The sequence below is a fragment of the Erpetoichthys calabaricus genome, chromosome 16 (assembly GCF_900747795.2).
Source record: "Erpetoichthys calabaricus chromosome 16, fErpCal1.3, whole genome shotgun sequence".
Classification (NCBI taxonomy): domain Eukaryota; kingdom Metazoa; phylum Chordata; class Cladistia; order Polypteriformes; family Polypteridae; genus Erpetoichthys; species Erpetoichthys calabaricus.
The window spans coordinates 96,564,206-96,577,539 of NC_041409.2; the positions used below are offsets into that span (position 1 = coordinate 96,564,206).

The following is a 13,334-nucleotide window of genomic DNA, read 5'->3' on the forward strand; positions in this document are numbered from 1 at the left end:
ACCAGGTGCTGAGGGACTTCTCTGGTGATGTTCTGCCAAACTTCTAATGCAGCCATCTTCAGCTCCCGCTTGTTTCAGGGTGGCTTGTCCCCTTATGTGTTCTCTTCAGTGCATGGAAGACCTGCTCAACTAGACTGAAATCAGATGACTGGTTTGGCCATTCAAGAATTTACCATTTTTTAGGTTTGATAAACTCCTGTGCTGCCTTAGTAATGTTTTTGGCTCATGATCTTGTTACCTGATGAAGCGCCTTGTAATGAGGCATCTACTGGAACTTGAGCAGATCAGATGTTTCTACACACCTCAGAATTCATTGTGCCACTGCCTTTAGTAGCTCCATCATCAATGAAGAGAAGTGTGCCAGGACCTTGGGCAGCCATACATGCCCAAGTCATAACATTCCCAGCACCGCTATGTTTAACAGATGAGATGGTCCGCTTTGGCTTTTGGGCAGTTTCTTTTTGTCTCCACACTTTGTTCTCACCATTACTCTGATCAGGTTCATCTTTGTCTTGTCTGTCCATGAGATGTTTTTCCAGAATTCTGCAGGTTCTCTGAAGTTCATTCTCACTAACTGTAATCTGACCATCCTGTTTTTGTGGTTTGCATCTCACAGTGTGACAGCTGTATTTCTGTTCATGAAGTCTTCTGCTGATAGTCATCTCTGAGACGTGTACATCGGCGCCCTGAAGACTATTTCTGATTTCTCACGCAGGTGTTTGGGGCTTTTTCTTGACCATAGTGAGGATTCTTCTGTCATCAGCAGTTGAGGTCTTCCTTGGCCCACCAGTCCCTTTGTGATAATTGAGTCACCAGTGTGTTCTTTCTTCTTCATGATATTCTAGACAGTTGATTTTAAAAACCTAAGGTTTTCATGATGTCTCCAATGGTTTGATTCTTGTTTTTCAGCCTCATAATGTCTTCTTTGACTTTCATTGGCACAGCTTTTGTCCTCATGTTGAACAATGGCAACTATAGACTCCAAAGGACAGAAGCAAGCCGGGGTATCTTATGAAGCCATGAAACCCACCTGAGGAATCACAAACACCTGTGAAGCCAATTATCCCAAACATTATAGTGCCCTGAAATGGAGAGCTTGAGAGGATCTGCAGAGAAGAATTGCAGAAAATCCCGACATCAAGGTGTGTGAAGCTTGTCAGGTCAAACCCAGGAAGATACCCAGGCCAAAGGCGCTTCAACAAAGTACTGAGTAACAGGAAGTGAACACTTTTTAATAAATTTGCAAAAATTTCTAAACACCTATTTTCACTTTTTCATTCTGGAGTATTGTGTGATTCTTGATAAAGAAACAAATTAATTACAAGGATTTAAGCACAAGACTGCAATATTACAAAATAAGAGAAAAGTGAAGGGGTCTGAATACTTTATATACACACCGTATGCAACTACAATGAACATTTTAATGTCTTAGGGCTGTCCTGTAATTTCTGTGGTCTTAGCTGTGAGTGTTTGGGGGGCTGTTGTTTGTCTTTATTATATCTATTTTATTTTGGGAACTGCAAAACGTTACGTTCCCTTGGGGTCAAATAAAGTATAATCTAATCTAATCTTATAATGAAAAGTGTACACAGCTGGATAAATGATGTGAATTACAGTTCAGGTCAGTGGGGACACGGTGGGCTCAGCTGTGGGATCCTCAATAGACAGTTGTGTGCGCACCTTTCCTAATGAGGTCCAATCAATTGAGTTGACCACAGATGGACCCCAAACATCTTAATGATGATCAATTGAATGGGATGTATCTCATCATAGCAAATGGTCTGAGTACTTGTGTCAATGAGATATTTTAGTATTTTATTTTTAAGAAATGTAATTTAAAATCCTGTTTTCATTTCATCGCTGCGGGGTTATTGAATGTCTCTTTGATGAGAGATAAATGAATTTAAAAGATTTTAGCACAAGACAACAAAATGTCCGACACAATGTAAAAGGAGTCTGAAGACCTTTAGAAGGTGCTATATGTATACAGTTACAACAATACTTGAGAATAAACTTACATTTCAAAAACAAAATTGATAACTGGTAATGACGTGGGTGCAGATTGTACAGTAATCCCACTTTAGTGATGCTGTGTGTGTCTCTGTCCCTTGGAGCCCATGCACTGGTCCCCCACAATTACATAAGCCAACAAATCAGGACTCGGACTCGGTTTCTACTTTGTGTCCCAGGCTGCCCGGTATAAACGCCGTCTCCACCAATTCATTTTCTAGTACGGGGTACTCAAATATAAATCTTAAAGGCCAACCTATCACATTTTCTCCTGAATCAATAATGGCATCTGTCAATCACGAAAGATAATGGTAGAGCCTTGGATAGTCCTGTTACGAACAGCTTCTGAAGCGGCTCAATAACCCAATCCTGGCATAGTGGTCTCTTCCGCAGGTGCTGCAGACAAAGGCTGATTGTGTATCAGAGGTCTGAGTTTGCTGTCTCTGCTTTCTCCATTGTCTTCTGTCCTCGAGCTGTTGGTTGTGCTTTTCTTCACCCCTCTCAACTCCTTCTTGAATAACATGTCTGGCTCATGGTGTCAATGCCTGCAAGTTTCAGGTCATGTTTTCAGACATCTTTATAGCGCATTGTTGATCGACCAGTCAGATGGTGTCCAATGGCCAGCTCACCATACGTAATATCTTTTCTGCCCGTTGTGGCAGAAGTGCTGCATGGCATGGCTCCGAAGCTGTCCAGGCTCCCTCTGTCGGTGGTCACGGGCCCCAGCAGGGTTGAGCTTCTGAGCTCCAGTCCCGTAGCCCTGATGTAAACCAGGGGGGTTGCCCTCTCGTGTCCCGGGGGAGGTACTGCTGGTGATATGTCCTCTCCCCAAGTCCTCTCCTCAAAAGGGCATACCGACTGGGCAAGGTCCCTGGCCATCTATCACAATACTTTTTTTTTTTTTTAATTTTATTGGTTTTATTAAAATCACACAACATTCCATACAAATAGATCAATTTTACAAAAATAGGATTGAAAACAAAACCCTGAGAAAGAGAGCATGGCCAACAGAATGAAACTTAAAGCTAGTAAAATTAAGTCAATCGATAATTTAAATGAATAAGTGTCTGGCAGTTGATAGTGTCGAGTCCACTACAACTCCTAAACCCTTCTATCTCTTTTTTTTTCCTTAAGCATTTTATTGATTTTATTAAAATCAAATGTAACCCCCTTGCACCACCCTTCCTTTATCGGTATGCAAGGCCCTAAGCTCTTTATAATGGTGTCACCACCTCTATTGTTGGTAGGTACACTATTGCCCACCTTCAGCCTTATAATACATAATCCAATCACTGTTACTCAAATATCGAAAAAAAAAACTCTCTTTACTAAATTGAAACGTGAACAGTTTTCCAAACTTGATAAGTTACAAATATATACACTATACATAAAACACATTCATCAGCATTCCCCATTGAACAACTGGAAGATGATTGTACTGTTCCTTTTCGGCTTCTCTTCAGCCTGGATATGCATCTACAAATATACTGCATTGTATACTGGGAGTGAATGCTACGTTTTAAAATAAAATATTGTCACACATGTGCGTGTGAGAGGCAGCTGAAGGGCTCAAAAGAAGGTAATTCCACGCCAGGCCAGGGAGTGGCAGAGTGCAATAATCCTTTCTCTTTTATCCCTTGCAGATAAAACGTGAAATTCTGCTTGAACCCGATGACGTCATTTCTGGTTCCAGGTTCAATGACATCACTTCCTATTCCAGGCCTGATGACATCACTTCCAGTGACTGACCTTAAAAACCCACCTTCTTCCTTCTGTTAGTCAGTTCTGTTCTGGACTCTAATCTGTAAACAACCTTGCATCTAATAATCTACTCTTGCAGCCTTATTTCAAGTATACGGGTTGCTGCTCCAAACCATTTTCTTGTGTCAAGGCATATTCTTCCACAATATGTATATATAACCTAAGGGCATAGGTGTGATTTGCCACCAAAACACAAGAGGGCACCGTCTAATAATGCTCTCTCTTCTTTTCTCACCTCTCCCACTCTGACATCTCTTCCGGAGTAAGACTACCTAGACCGCCTCTTCCTCCCTGAATTCCTCATAAAGGCAATCGCCACCATCTTAGATTAGATCGACCTGAGAATCTAGAACATTTCAACTTTACGTAGTACCACACATTTTCTTTTACGCCTCTTGCGTACTTTAATAGGTGGTGTTTGCCCTCAGGTGCACCAGACCCTTTATCTTGTGCATTTTGTGTCTTTACAATATGTATGCATCTTTTTGTGCCATATTGCTCTTGTCTGATTATTTCCGCCATGGTTACTGAAGGGATATGTATAAGGTTCAAGTATTCCCTTCATTCAAAAAAGAACACAATCCCAGGGAGCAAGTGCCCCCTACTGGTCCCACTGAACAAACAGATCGGTAAACCTTGGGGCTAGTTAGTCAGCACATGTCAAAGTAGTGGGTAAGACGCCATCATGACCATCCACTTACTGTACCTGCAGTTCTGTTGTGCGGGTTGTGGGGGGGGTCCAACTTACCCGAAGAGTCCAGATTGCTCGTAGGCTGGGGAATAGGCTGAAGGGTGCTGAGGGAGAGGCTGGATGAAGTGACCTGTGCAATCTTTAAACGCGTTATTTAAGTTCAACTAGCGCTCAGCTCATATCAGTCTCTATGCCATTAAATCCCCTGATAAATCAGACATAGATGACCGTAAACAGGTTGCTGTGAAATTTAAAATCAGACACAAGACAACAGAGCACATCAGTTTTAATGAGCAAGCGTAACTCATTTGCTTTGTAGCTAACAGACTGAACATTTGGAAGACGAAGCATTACTTGAAATCCACGTCTTCTAAAGTACACAAGAGCGTCGACTCGCCTTCACAACGTCTTCAGCACAAGCTTTCTTTTCTGGATCTGTCAGTACTTACAACACCTTAGGATTTCCCAAGCAGCAATTTGTCAGGCAAGTCCCGTATGTCTGCATTGAAATTAATACATAAATTATCCCAAATGTCAAGCAGTTCTTCTCTAGTAATAGTGGTGCCTTTCTTTCCATCGTACTGACATGAAGCAAAGTAATTTGACAAAAGTAACCAAAACAATTTGATCAACTAAATCCCCGAGGTTGTTTATCTTTGAGCCATCTCAAGTAATCACAGATTCAAGGTGTTGTTTGTATGATTTACAAGTTTGTGTTACTTTCTGATTCTTCTTGTCCTGAAGTCGACACAGCTTTGTTAGATCTGATCCACAAAAACTCGGCCACAATGATCAGCAGTACAATCAACACCAGACCAGATATGACAAGTCGGACTTTATTCTCCACTGACAGTTCTAAAAGAATGAAAATAAGGGGAGAGTTAATTTAAATTTTGTTTAATAAAATTATGCAGTAGTACAAATGCAAAAGAGCACTTCGCTCCAAATAGGCTTGTTCTCGTTTCACCGAATCTGAACTAATCTTGCAATCACAAAATGGAAGACTATGTTGAGTTTATTATAATGAACTTTTAAAAGTGGACAGAACTGAGTTTGGTTTTCAAATGTCTGGTGCACTCCAAGCGCAAGCCCAATCAGCATCTGTAAAAGGAACAAGAGCCCCCTTACCTTGGCTGTACATTTTTTAATGATTTCATGCAACCCAAGAAAAAGAGTTTGTGCTCTCATAAGGCAGATGACAATGCACAAGACCTGCACGTTCAGATTTTATTTTCCCATATTGTTAATTTGGCAGAAGTTCATTAGAAATTATAATGTATTAACTTCTGAAGACAAGTCAAGTCAAGTTGGGGAGCATGCACTGGTACACTGCGTTGTCACACCCATTATGTGACGAAACAACTCAGGATCCCGGTTGGCAACCCCTCAGGCAGACAGTCCAGTCCCACCCTCCGAAAATGACCTTCTATCTGCCACAGCCAGGTGTTACGTGGGGGACCCCTTGGCCTGGTCCAGCCACTCGGGTCCCCAACAAAGAGGATCCTTCAAGCTGGATCACCCTCGGGGAATCGCGCCACATGGCTGTAGTGCCGTGACTGATGCTCCCACACAATGCAGGTAATGTATTTCATTCGGGACTCCATGAGCAACACAAAGTCACACCAGTGGTACCCAAGGATTCTCTGGAAAGACACAGAAACAAAGGAGTCCAGTTTTCACCTCAGGTCACTGGATAGCGTCTATGTCTCAGAACCATATAGCAAGACAGGAGGCACCAGGGCTCTAAAGACTTGGACCTTCATTCTTTTGCTGAGATATTGGGAGCGCCACACACCCCTTTCCAGCGACCTCATGACCCCCCATTTTCTCAAAATCCATCTACTGACTTTATAGGAAGAATCACTAGAGTCAAATGAATGTCACTGCCGAGGTAAGTAAACCTCTCAACAAGGTCGACACTCTCTCCACAGACAGACACACTGATGATAGCTGTGCCTAAGAGGTCAATAGAGAGGTCTTTATTCTGAAGACCTGGTAGTATAATGCAAAGATTAATATAGGACATATGCAAATAACATAAAGTGTTTTTTAAGATACTTTGCTCATCCATCTCTGTGATATACAAGTGAAATACACACTACTCTGCAATGAGGGTGCCCAGAAGGGATGACAGGCATCCTGCCTGGGATAACAAAAGGTTTCATACCCGGCTAGAAGGCCATGATGGAAAGACCAGGTGAATGGGCATACCAGGAGCAGGTCATTCCCCCACACATTAGGTGGCAGTGTTCCTCAGTTTTCCTCCTGATTTGGACACTCACAGGGCTGAATGGGAAGTGGAGTCCAGAAACGCAACCATGTTGGGGCCTTTGTGGACTGCCAGAAGGCACTGCTAGGGGAGGACTGCCCTGGTTCCCACACGACCTGGAAGTACTCCGAATGACCTGGAGTGGAGACAGGAAGTAGTTCCTGGGATGACTTTAAAAGAAAGCCCAACTGCTTCAGTTTAACGAGTCGAGTGGTAGTGGGCTACGCTCTTGGGGAAGGAAGGTGTATGTTTTTGTTTTTTTTTTGTTATTCTTTTGGGGAAGATATTGCGGCTCAATAAAAACCCTTTACTTGAGAATAAAGTGTGTTGAGGCTTTATTGTGTCTGCAGTTTTTGGCTCAGTGGCATCCCCTTGTTGTTACAGCAATTAAACATCCTCTTGCTTTGCCCTAAGTAATATCAACAAACACAGAGCAGAGAGCACAGGGGGGTATTTTCCATACGTCGCTTAAATCATCCGCGATCAGATGCCTCAACTTGGATGAGTTAATGCCGGTGAAGCTCATCCGGGATAAGTCGGTTTTTCAAACGCAGCCGTGTAGTAGATTAGTCGAGCTGGATCTAATCATCTGAGATGATTGCACATGCCCACACTGATTGAAAAGCCCATATATATTGAGTCTAGAAAACATGATCAGCAAGTCTTTGATAGGCTGTAACAAAGTGACTAAAGAACGGGTGCATTTTTTTTCAAACAAGTGAAGCAGGACCTTTTATACAATAAATATGAAGAATTTCAAGATTTAATATGCACAAGGGGTAACACTGCAAAAGCAGCCCAAACCAGAAAAGACGGCTGGCAAAAAGTGGCCGACAAATGGGAACATGGGAACAAGTTAAAGTGAAGTACAAGAATATACTTCAAACTGGTAAATATTGGTATATAACTATTTAAAGAATTGTTGACATAAAGAATCATATAAAATATAAAAAACAATAATTTTAACGCTAATAAGATGAAGACATACAAGCAGAAAACAGGTGGATTTCCATGCGGTCCAGACCTCACCCCTGCAGAAGAGTTGGCTCTCCAGCAAAATGCCCATTGCCTGGTTTCTGAGGGCATTTCAGGGGGAAGCTCCTCCTCAGAACCAGCGGCAGGATGCAGTGGTCACTTCATTTCAGGTAAAGGATGGTCATTGCATATATTTGTCCCCAATGTGTGCCATAGGTATGTTCCATACAGCCCTCTTTTTTTTGTTGGGTCACTTGCAGGGAATGTCATATCCCTAGAACTTGTGTCTGACCAACGAGACATTGATGAAGGTCAAATATTTGATGAAGACACTGTCTGATTATTCATCAGGAGGAGAGGTACATTTTTCAAATAATGTTTGATCAAACTCCACTCTGATCAGTCCCATGTGCCCCAATCACATTTGGAAATCCTGGTAATGAGAATGTTAGGCTGATTGTGAGATTCTTTATGGAATTGTGGGTGTTTTAGCCCGTGTATTACCTACCTGCAATGGCATGAAACGCCTCTTTTATTGTCTACACACACGGGTGTCCAGGAAACACTATGAAAACCCAAAAGAAATATTTCAGAGCCAAACGGCAAGCTGCTGTATTAGTGCAGGCTCCCAACCTGCAACCTCCTCCAATGGAGTGAAGTTGGCAAACAGGACTGTAATACTGCAGGAGGTTACTGCTGGGGCAAGGCCATTGAAAGATTGGTAGGTAACAACAGGTTTTTAATTCAGCCTATAGGATGCAGGGAACCGGTGGACAATACAAAGAACAGATGCTCTGTGCCGACTGCTGCTGTGAGGCGTTACAGAAGGAGATTTCAAAGCCACTGACACAGAGGTGGAATTGGGGGGCATACAGTAATTATGATTGCTGTGATAGCACAGTTTGGGACATGAAGGCAGGATTTGATAAGTGTGATGAGGAGAGGCATTGCCACCCTTAGCCAAAATGGGACCCTAAGTGGAACATTCTTGGTAACTCCTCTTCCTGAATCTACTGCATTAGTATTTCTTATAATAGCTTTAACTTGAACAATAAAAATATAAATACATAATAAATTAACAAGTAAGCACACATTACAAATTAAACTGTGACTTTTTGATTTGTTTCCTTTATAAATGAAAGCCTAATTAGTAGTCATAGTAGTAGTATAATTTTTCACATGTTATAACAACAAAAACTATTTTAATAAAACTACAACTACTACTACTACTAATAATGATGATAATAATATAAAATACAACTACTACTACTAATATATAAAATACTACAGTATAACTACTTCTACTACTACTACTACTAATAATAATAATAATAATAAAGTAAAAACTACCACTACTACTACTAATAATAATAATATAAAACACAACTACTACTACTAATATATAAAACACTACTACTAATAATAATAAAGTAAATACTACTACTACTACTACTAACAATAATAATAATAAAGTGAAAACTACTACTACTACTAATAATAATAATAATAATGTAAAATACAACTACTACTACTAATATATAAAATACTACAGTATAACTACTTCTACTAATAATAATAATAAAGTAAAAATTACTACTACTACTACTACTACTAATAATAATAATAATAATATAAAATACAACTACTACTACTAATACATAAAAGACTACTACTAATAATAATAATAAAGTAAATACTACTACTACTACTACTAACAGTAATAATAATAATAAAGTGAAAACTACTACTACTACTACTACTAATAATAATAATAATAATAATGTAAAATACAACTACTAATATATAAAATACTACAGTATAACTACTTCTACTAATAATAATAAAGTAAAAACTACTACTACTACTAATAATAATAATGATAATAATATAAAATTTAACTACTACTACTAATACATAAAACACTACTACTAATAATAATAAAGTAAATACTACTACTAACAATAATAATAAAGTGAAAACTACTACTACTAGTAATAATAATAATAATAATGTAAAATACAACTACTACTAATATATAAAATACTACAGTATAATTCTAATAATAATAATAAAGTAAAAACTACTACTACTACTACTACTACTACTAATAATAATAATAATAATAATAATATAAAATACAACTACTACTAATAATACATAAAACACTACTACTACTACTAATAATAATAAAGTAGTACTACTACTACTACTAACAATAATAATAATAATAAAGTGAAAACTACTACTACTACTACTACTAATAATAATAATAATGTAAAATACAACTACTACTACTAATATATAAAATACTACAGTATAACGACTGTACTTCTACTAATAATAATAAAGTAAAAACTACTACTACTACTACTAACAATAATAATAATAAAGTGAAAACTACTACTACTAATAATAATAATAATAATAATGTAAAATACAAGTACTACTACTACTAATACATAAAACACTACTACTACTACTGAATGTTCTTAATAAACTGTCTTAAGACAGTAAATGCAGTTTCAAAATGAAGCTGAATATTTTAAAAAATGAACATGCGAATGCATCATGTACATTTTCTAAAATTCATTTTCTCCTTCCAATGACAGCAGACGCCAATAAGGTGTTCACTAAATCAGTGATGTTAGCTGCCAATAAAATGAACCAACAGTTGAAGTTAATCAGAGCTGATTGTTCTTTTTCTCTTTCAAAGTTGCTTTCATGGTTCTTTTCTAAGTAACTAGTAAGCAGAGAACCTGAGTACGCTGGTGACTTTCACAAACGTGTCCTCAATGCAACACTCACAGGACTTCGTATGTGGACAACCATTAGCAGCCTTAAACAAGGTAATAAATAATCCAGAGCCATTTGTCAGATAGAGCACTATAACGTCACATACAGTATTATCTGTTAAAACACTCAACATCAAAACCATTTGATACATTTGACTACACATAATGCTACTCCATTGTTACTCCAGTAAACCACTGGCTTTAGTGTAGCTGTAACTGATGTAACATTAGTAAGCTTACAGGAACTTGGACAATTTTAAATTCCTAAAAAAGACCTCCAACAAGTGCAGCATGAGCTAATTCTTCATGCTTTCATTTTTTTGTTTTCTTTTCCACGTTCCTGACTCGTGTTGACTCGAAGCCATTCTCTGCTCATTAACGGAAAATTACTGTGACTGTCATTGTTTTAATAATGCATGAAACAGCAATAACCCCATTAGAATCAAACTGCAGACTGCCAGAGCTCCGCACCATCGTGGAAGTTGTTGCTTTGCATTGTACGTCACTGTTACACAATATGCCCAGTTACACTATGGTTAAGGTTAAGGTTAGGATTGTGGGAGGATTTATCTGACTCAAGTCAAGTAAACCAAGTGACAAAAATGTGCAATCCAATTGGCTGTACTGCAGAGCTCCTGAATCCCAGACATTAGCGGACCCACAACGGGCCCCCACCAACGGTCCTCCAATTACAGCCCTCTCCACCCCACATTGGTCCTCCAATCATGGGCCACACACACAGTGCATGATCTGTATACCGGAATGGATGGCTTTGGGGACAGAATCAACTACACATTTAGTGGGCCTCATTTACAGATGAAAATAAATTATTAGATTATTGAAAGTGGCTGTGAAAGGACATGACAGAAGCAGCAAGGTGAGAGCGACAGATGGGACATTGAAATGGGATAAGGCCCTAAGAATAAGTCTGAGAGTTCCAAATCAGTGCTGTGATTGTTGAGAACAAAAAAGACCGGGTCCTTTATTTAGTATGAACTTAATGAACCTGTGGCATCAAGTAAATCGTCTAGCAGGGATAGAAATTCAGCCAGAATCTTAAATATAAAAATATCAATGTTGATATTAAAAGCAGTTACAATAAAGAAAAGAGAGCTGGGAGAAGGTTGAAACAGAAGGAAATGGATGACAGAATGAGGTGACTGTGCATAAACACTTGTGACATGGACTAAGAAACAAGTGTGAGTGCGATGGCAGAACGGAGAATTCACTCACTTACCTGTATATGATGCTGAGGCTACCACTGTAATCACCTCTGAAAGAAAATAAAATAAAATATAAGACAAATGGTCAGAATTGGTAAAAATGATAAAATAGCATTGTTGATGTATGATATTCTAGGTCTTCTGGGACTTCAGCCCATTCATCTGTGAGAGGAACGTGCCACTGAAGATGGCCTTCATCGTAGTCTTAAACAAATTGAGAATACAGTAATCCCTCCTCCATCGCGGGGGTTGCGTTCCAGAGCCACTCGCGAAATAAGAAAATCCGCGAAGTAGAAACCATATGTTTATATGGTTATTCTTATATTGTCATGCTTAGGTCACAGATTTGCGCAGAAACACAGGAGGTTGTACAGAGACAGGAACGTTATTCAAACACTGCAAACAAACATTTGTCTCTTTTTCAAAAGTTTAAACTGTGCTCCATGACAAGACAGAGATGACAGTTCCGTCTCACAATTAAAAGAATGCAAACATACCTTCCTCTTCAAAGGAGTGTGCGTCAGGAGCAGAGACTATCATAAAGACAGAGAAAGCAAACCAATCAATAGGGCTGTTTTTCTTTTAAGTATGCGAAGCACCGCGGCACAAAGCTGTTGAAGGCGGCAGCTCACACCCCCTCCGTCAGGAGCAGAGAAAGAGAGAGAGAGAGACAGAGAAAAACAAACAATCAAAAATCAATACGTGCCCTTCGAGCTTTTAAGTATGCGAAGCACCGTGCAGCATGTCGCTTCACGAAGCAGCTGCACAGAAGGTAGCAACGTGAAGATAATCTTTCAGCATTTTTAGACGAGCGTCCGTATAGTCTAGGTGTGCGAACAGCCCCCCTGCTCAATCCCCCTAGGTCAGGATCAGAGAAAGTCAGCGCAAGAGAGAGAAAGAGAAAAGTAAGTTGGGTAGCTTCTCAGCCATCTGCCAATAGCGTCCCTTGTATGAAATCAACTGGGCAAACCAACTGAGGAAGCATGTACCAGAAATTAAAAGACCCATTGTCCGCAGAAATCCGCGAACCAGCAAAAAATCGGCGATATATATTTAAATATGCTTACATATAAAATCCGCGATAGAGTGAAGCCGCGAAAGTCGAAGTGCGATATAGCGAGGGATCACTGTACACGCAAAAAACACAAACATGTTGGAAACACAGCATGTGATCTTTGGATAACATCCAGTGGCTGCCTAAAGATGAGTGCTGATTTCCTTTCCAAAGATACAACCATCTTGTAATTTTTCAGGAAAACCTATCATGCTGTCATCTTACTCACTTCAGGCATATTTTGTTTTTAAGGACTGTGAATTTGTCTCAGTTCTGACAAGGAATTTTAATATTTAGGGTAACCACAACTTTTTCATTTATTTTAATTACATTGGAACAATTGTGATGACTACAGGCCATCATCTCAACAAGCTTGTTCATGCTCTTCATCTAGACTGTCCAAAATAACATCAAGTCAAGATCTAAAGACCCCTATACAAGGGCATGACAGAAGCAGCAAGGCTACAGAGACAGATGAGACATTGATATTTTGGAGTCTGAGAAGCTTGAATCAGTGCTGTGATTGTTGAGAATAAAAAATATCAGGTTTGCTATATAG

At 39.4% G+C, this 13,334-nt stretch overlaps 1 protein-coding gene across 2 annotated transcripts in view; it reads right to left on the minus strand.

The window, feature by feature from the left end:
• Window positions 1-13,334, minus strand: part of LOC114666576 (Fc receptor-like protein 2) — a 137,312-nt gene that overhangs the window by 42,077 nt on the left and 81,901 nt on the right. The window lies entirely within an intron of this gene.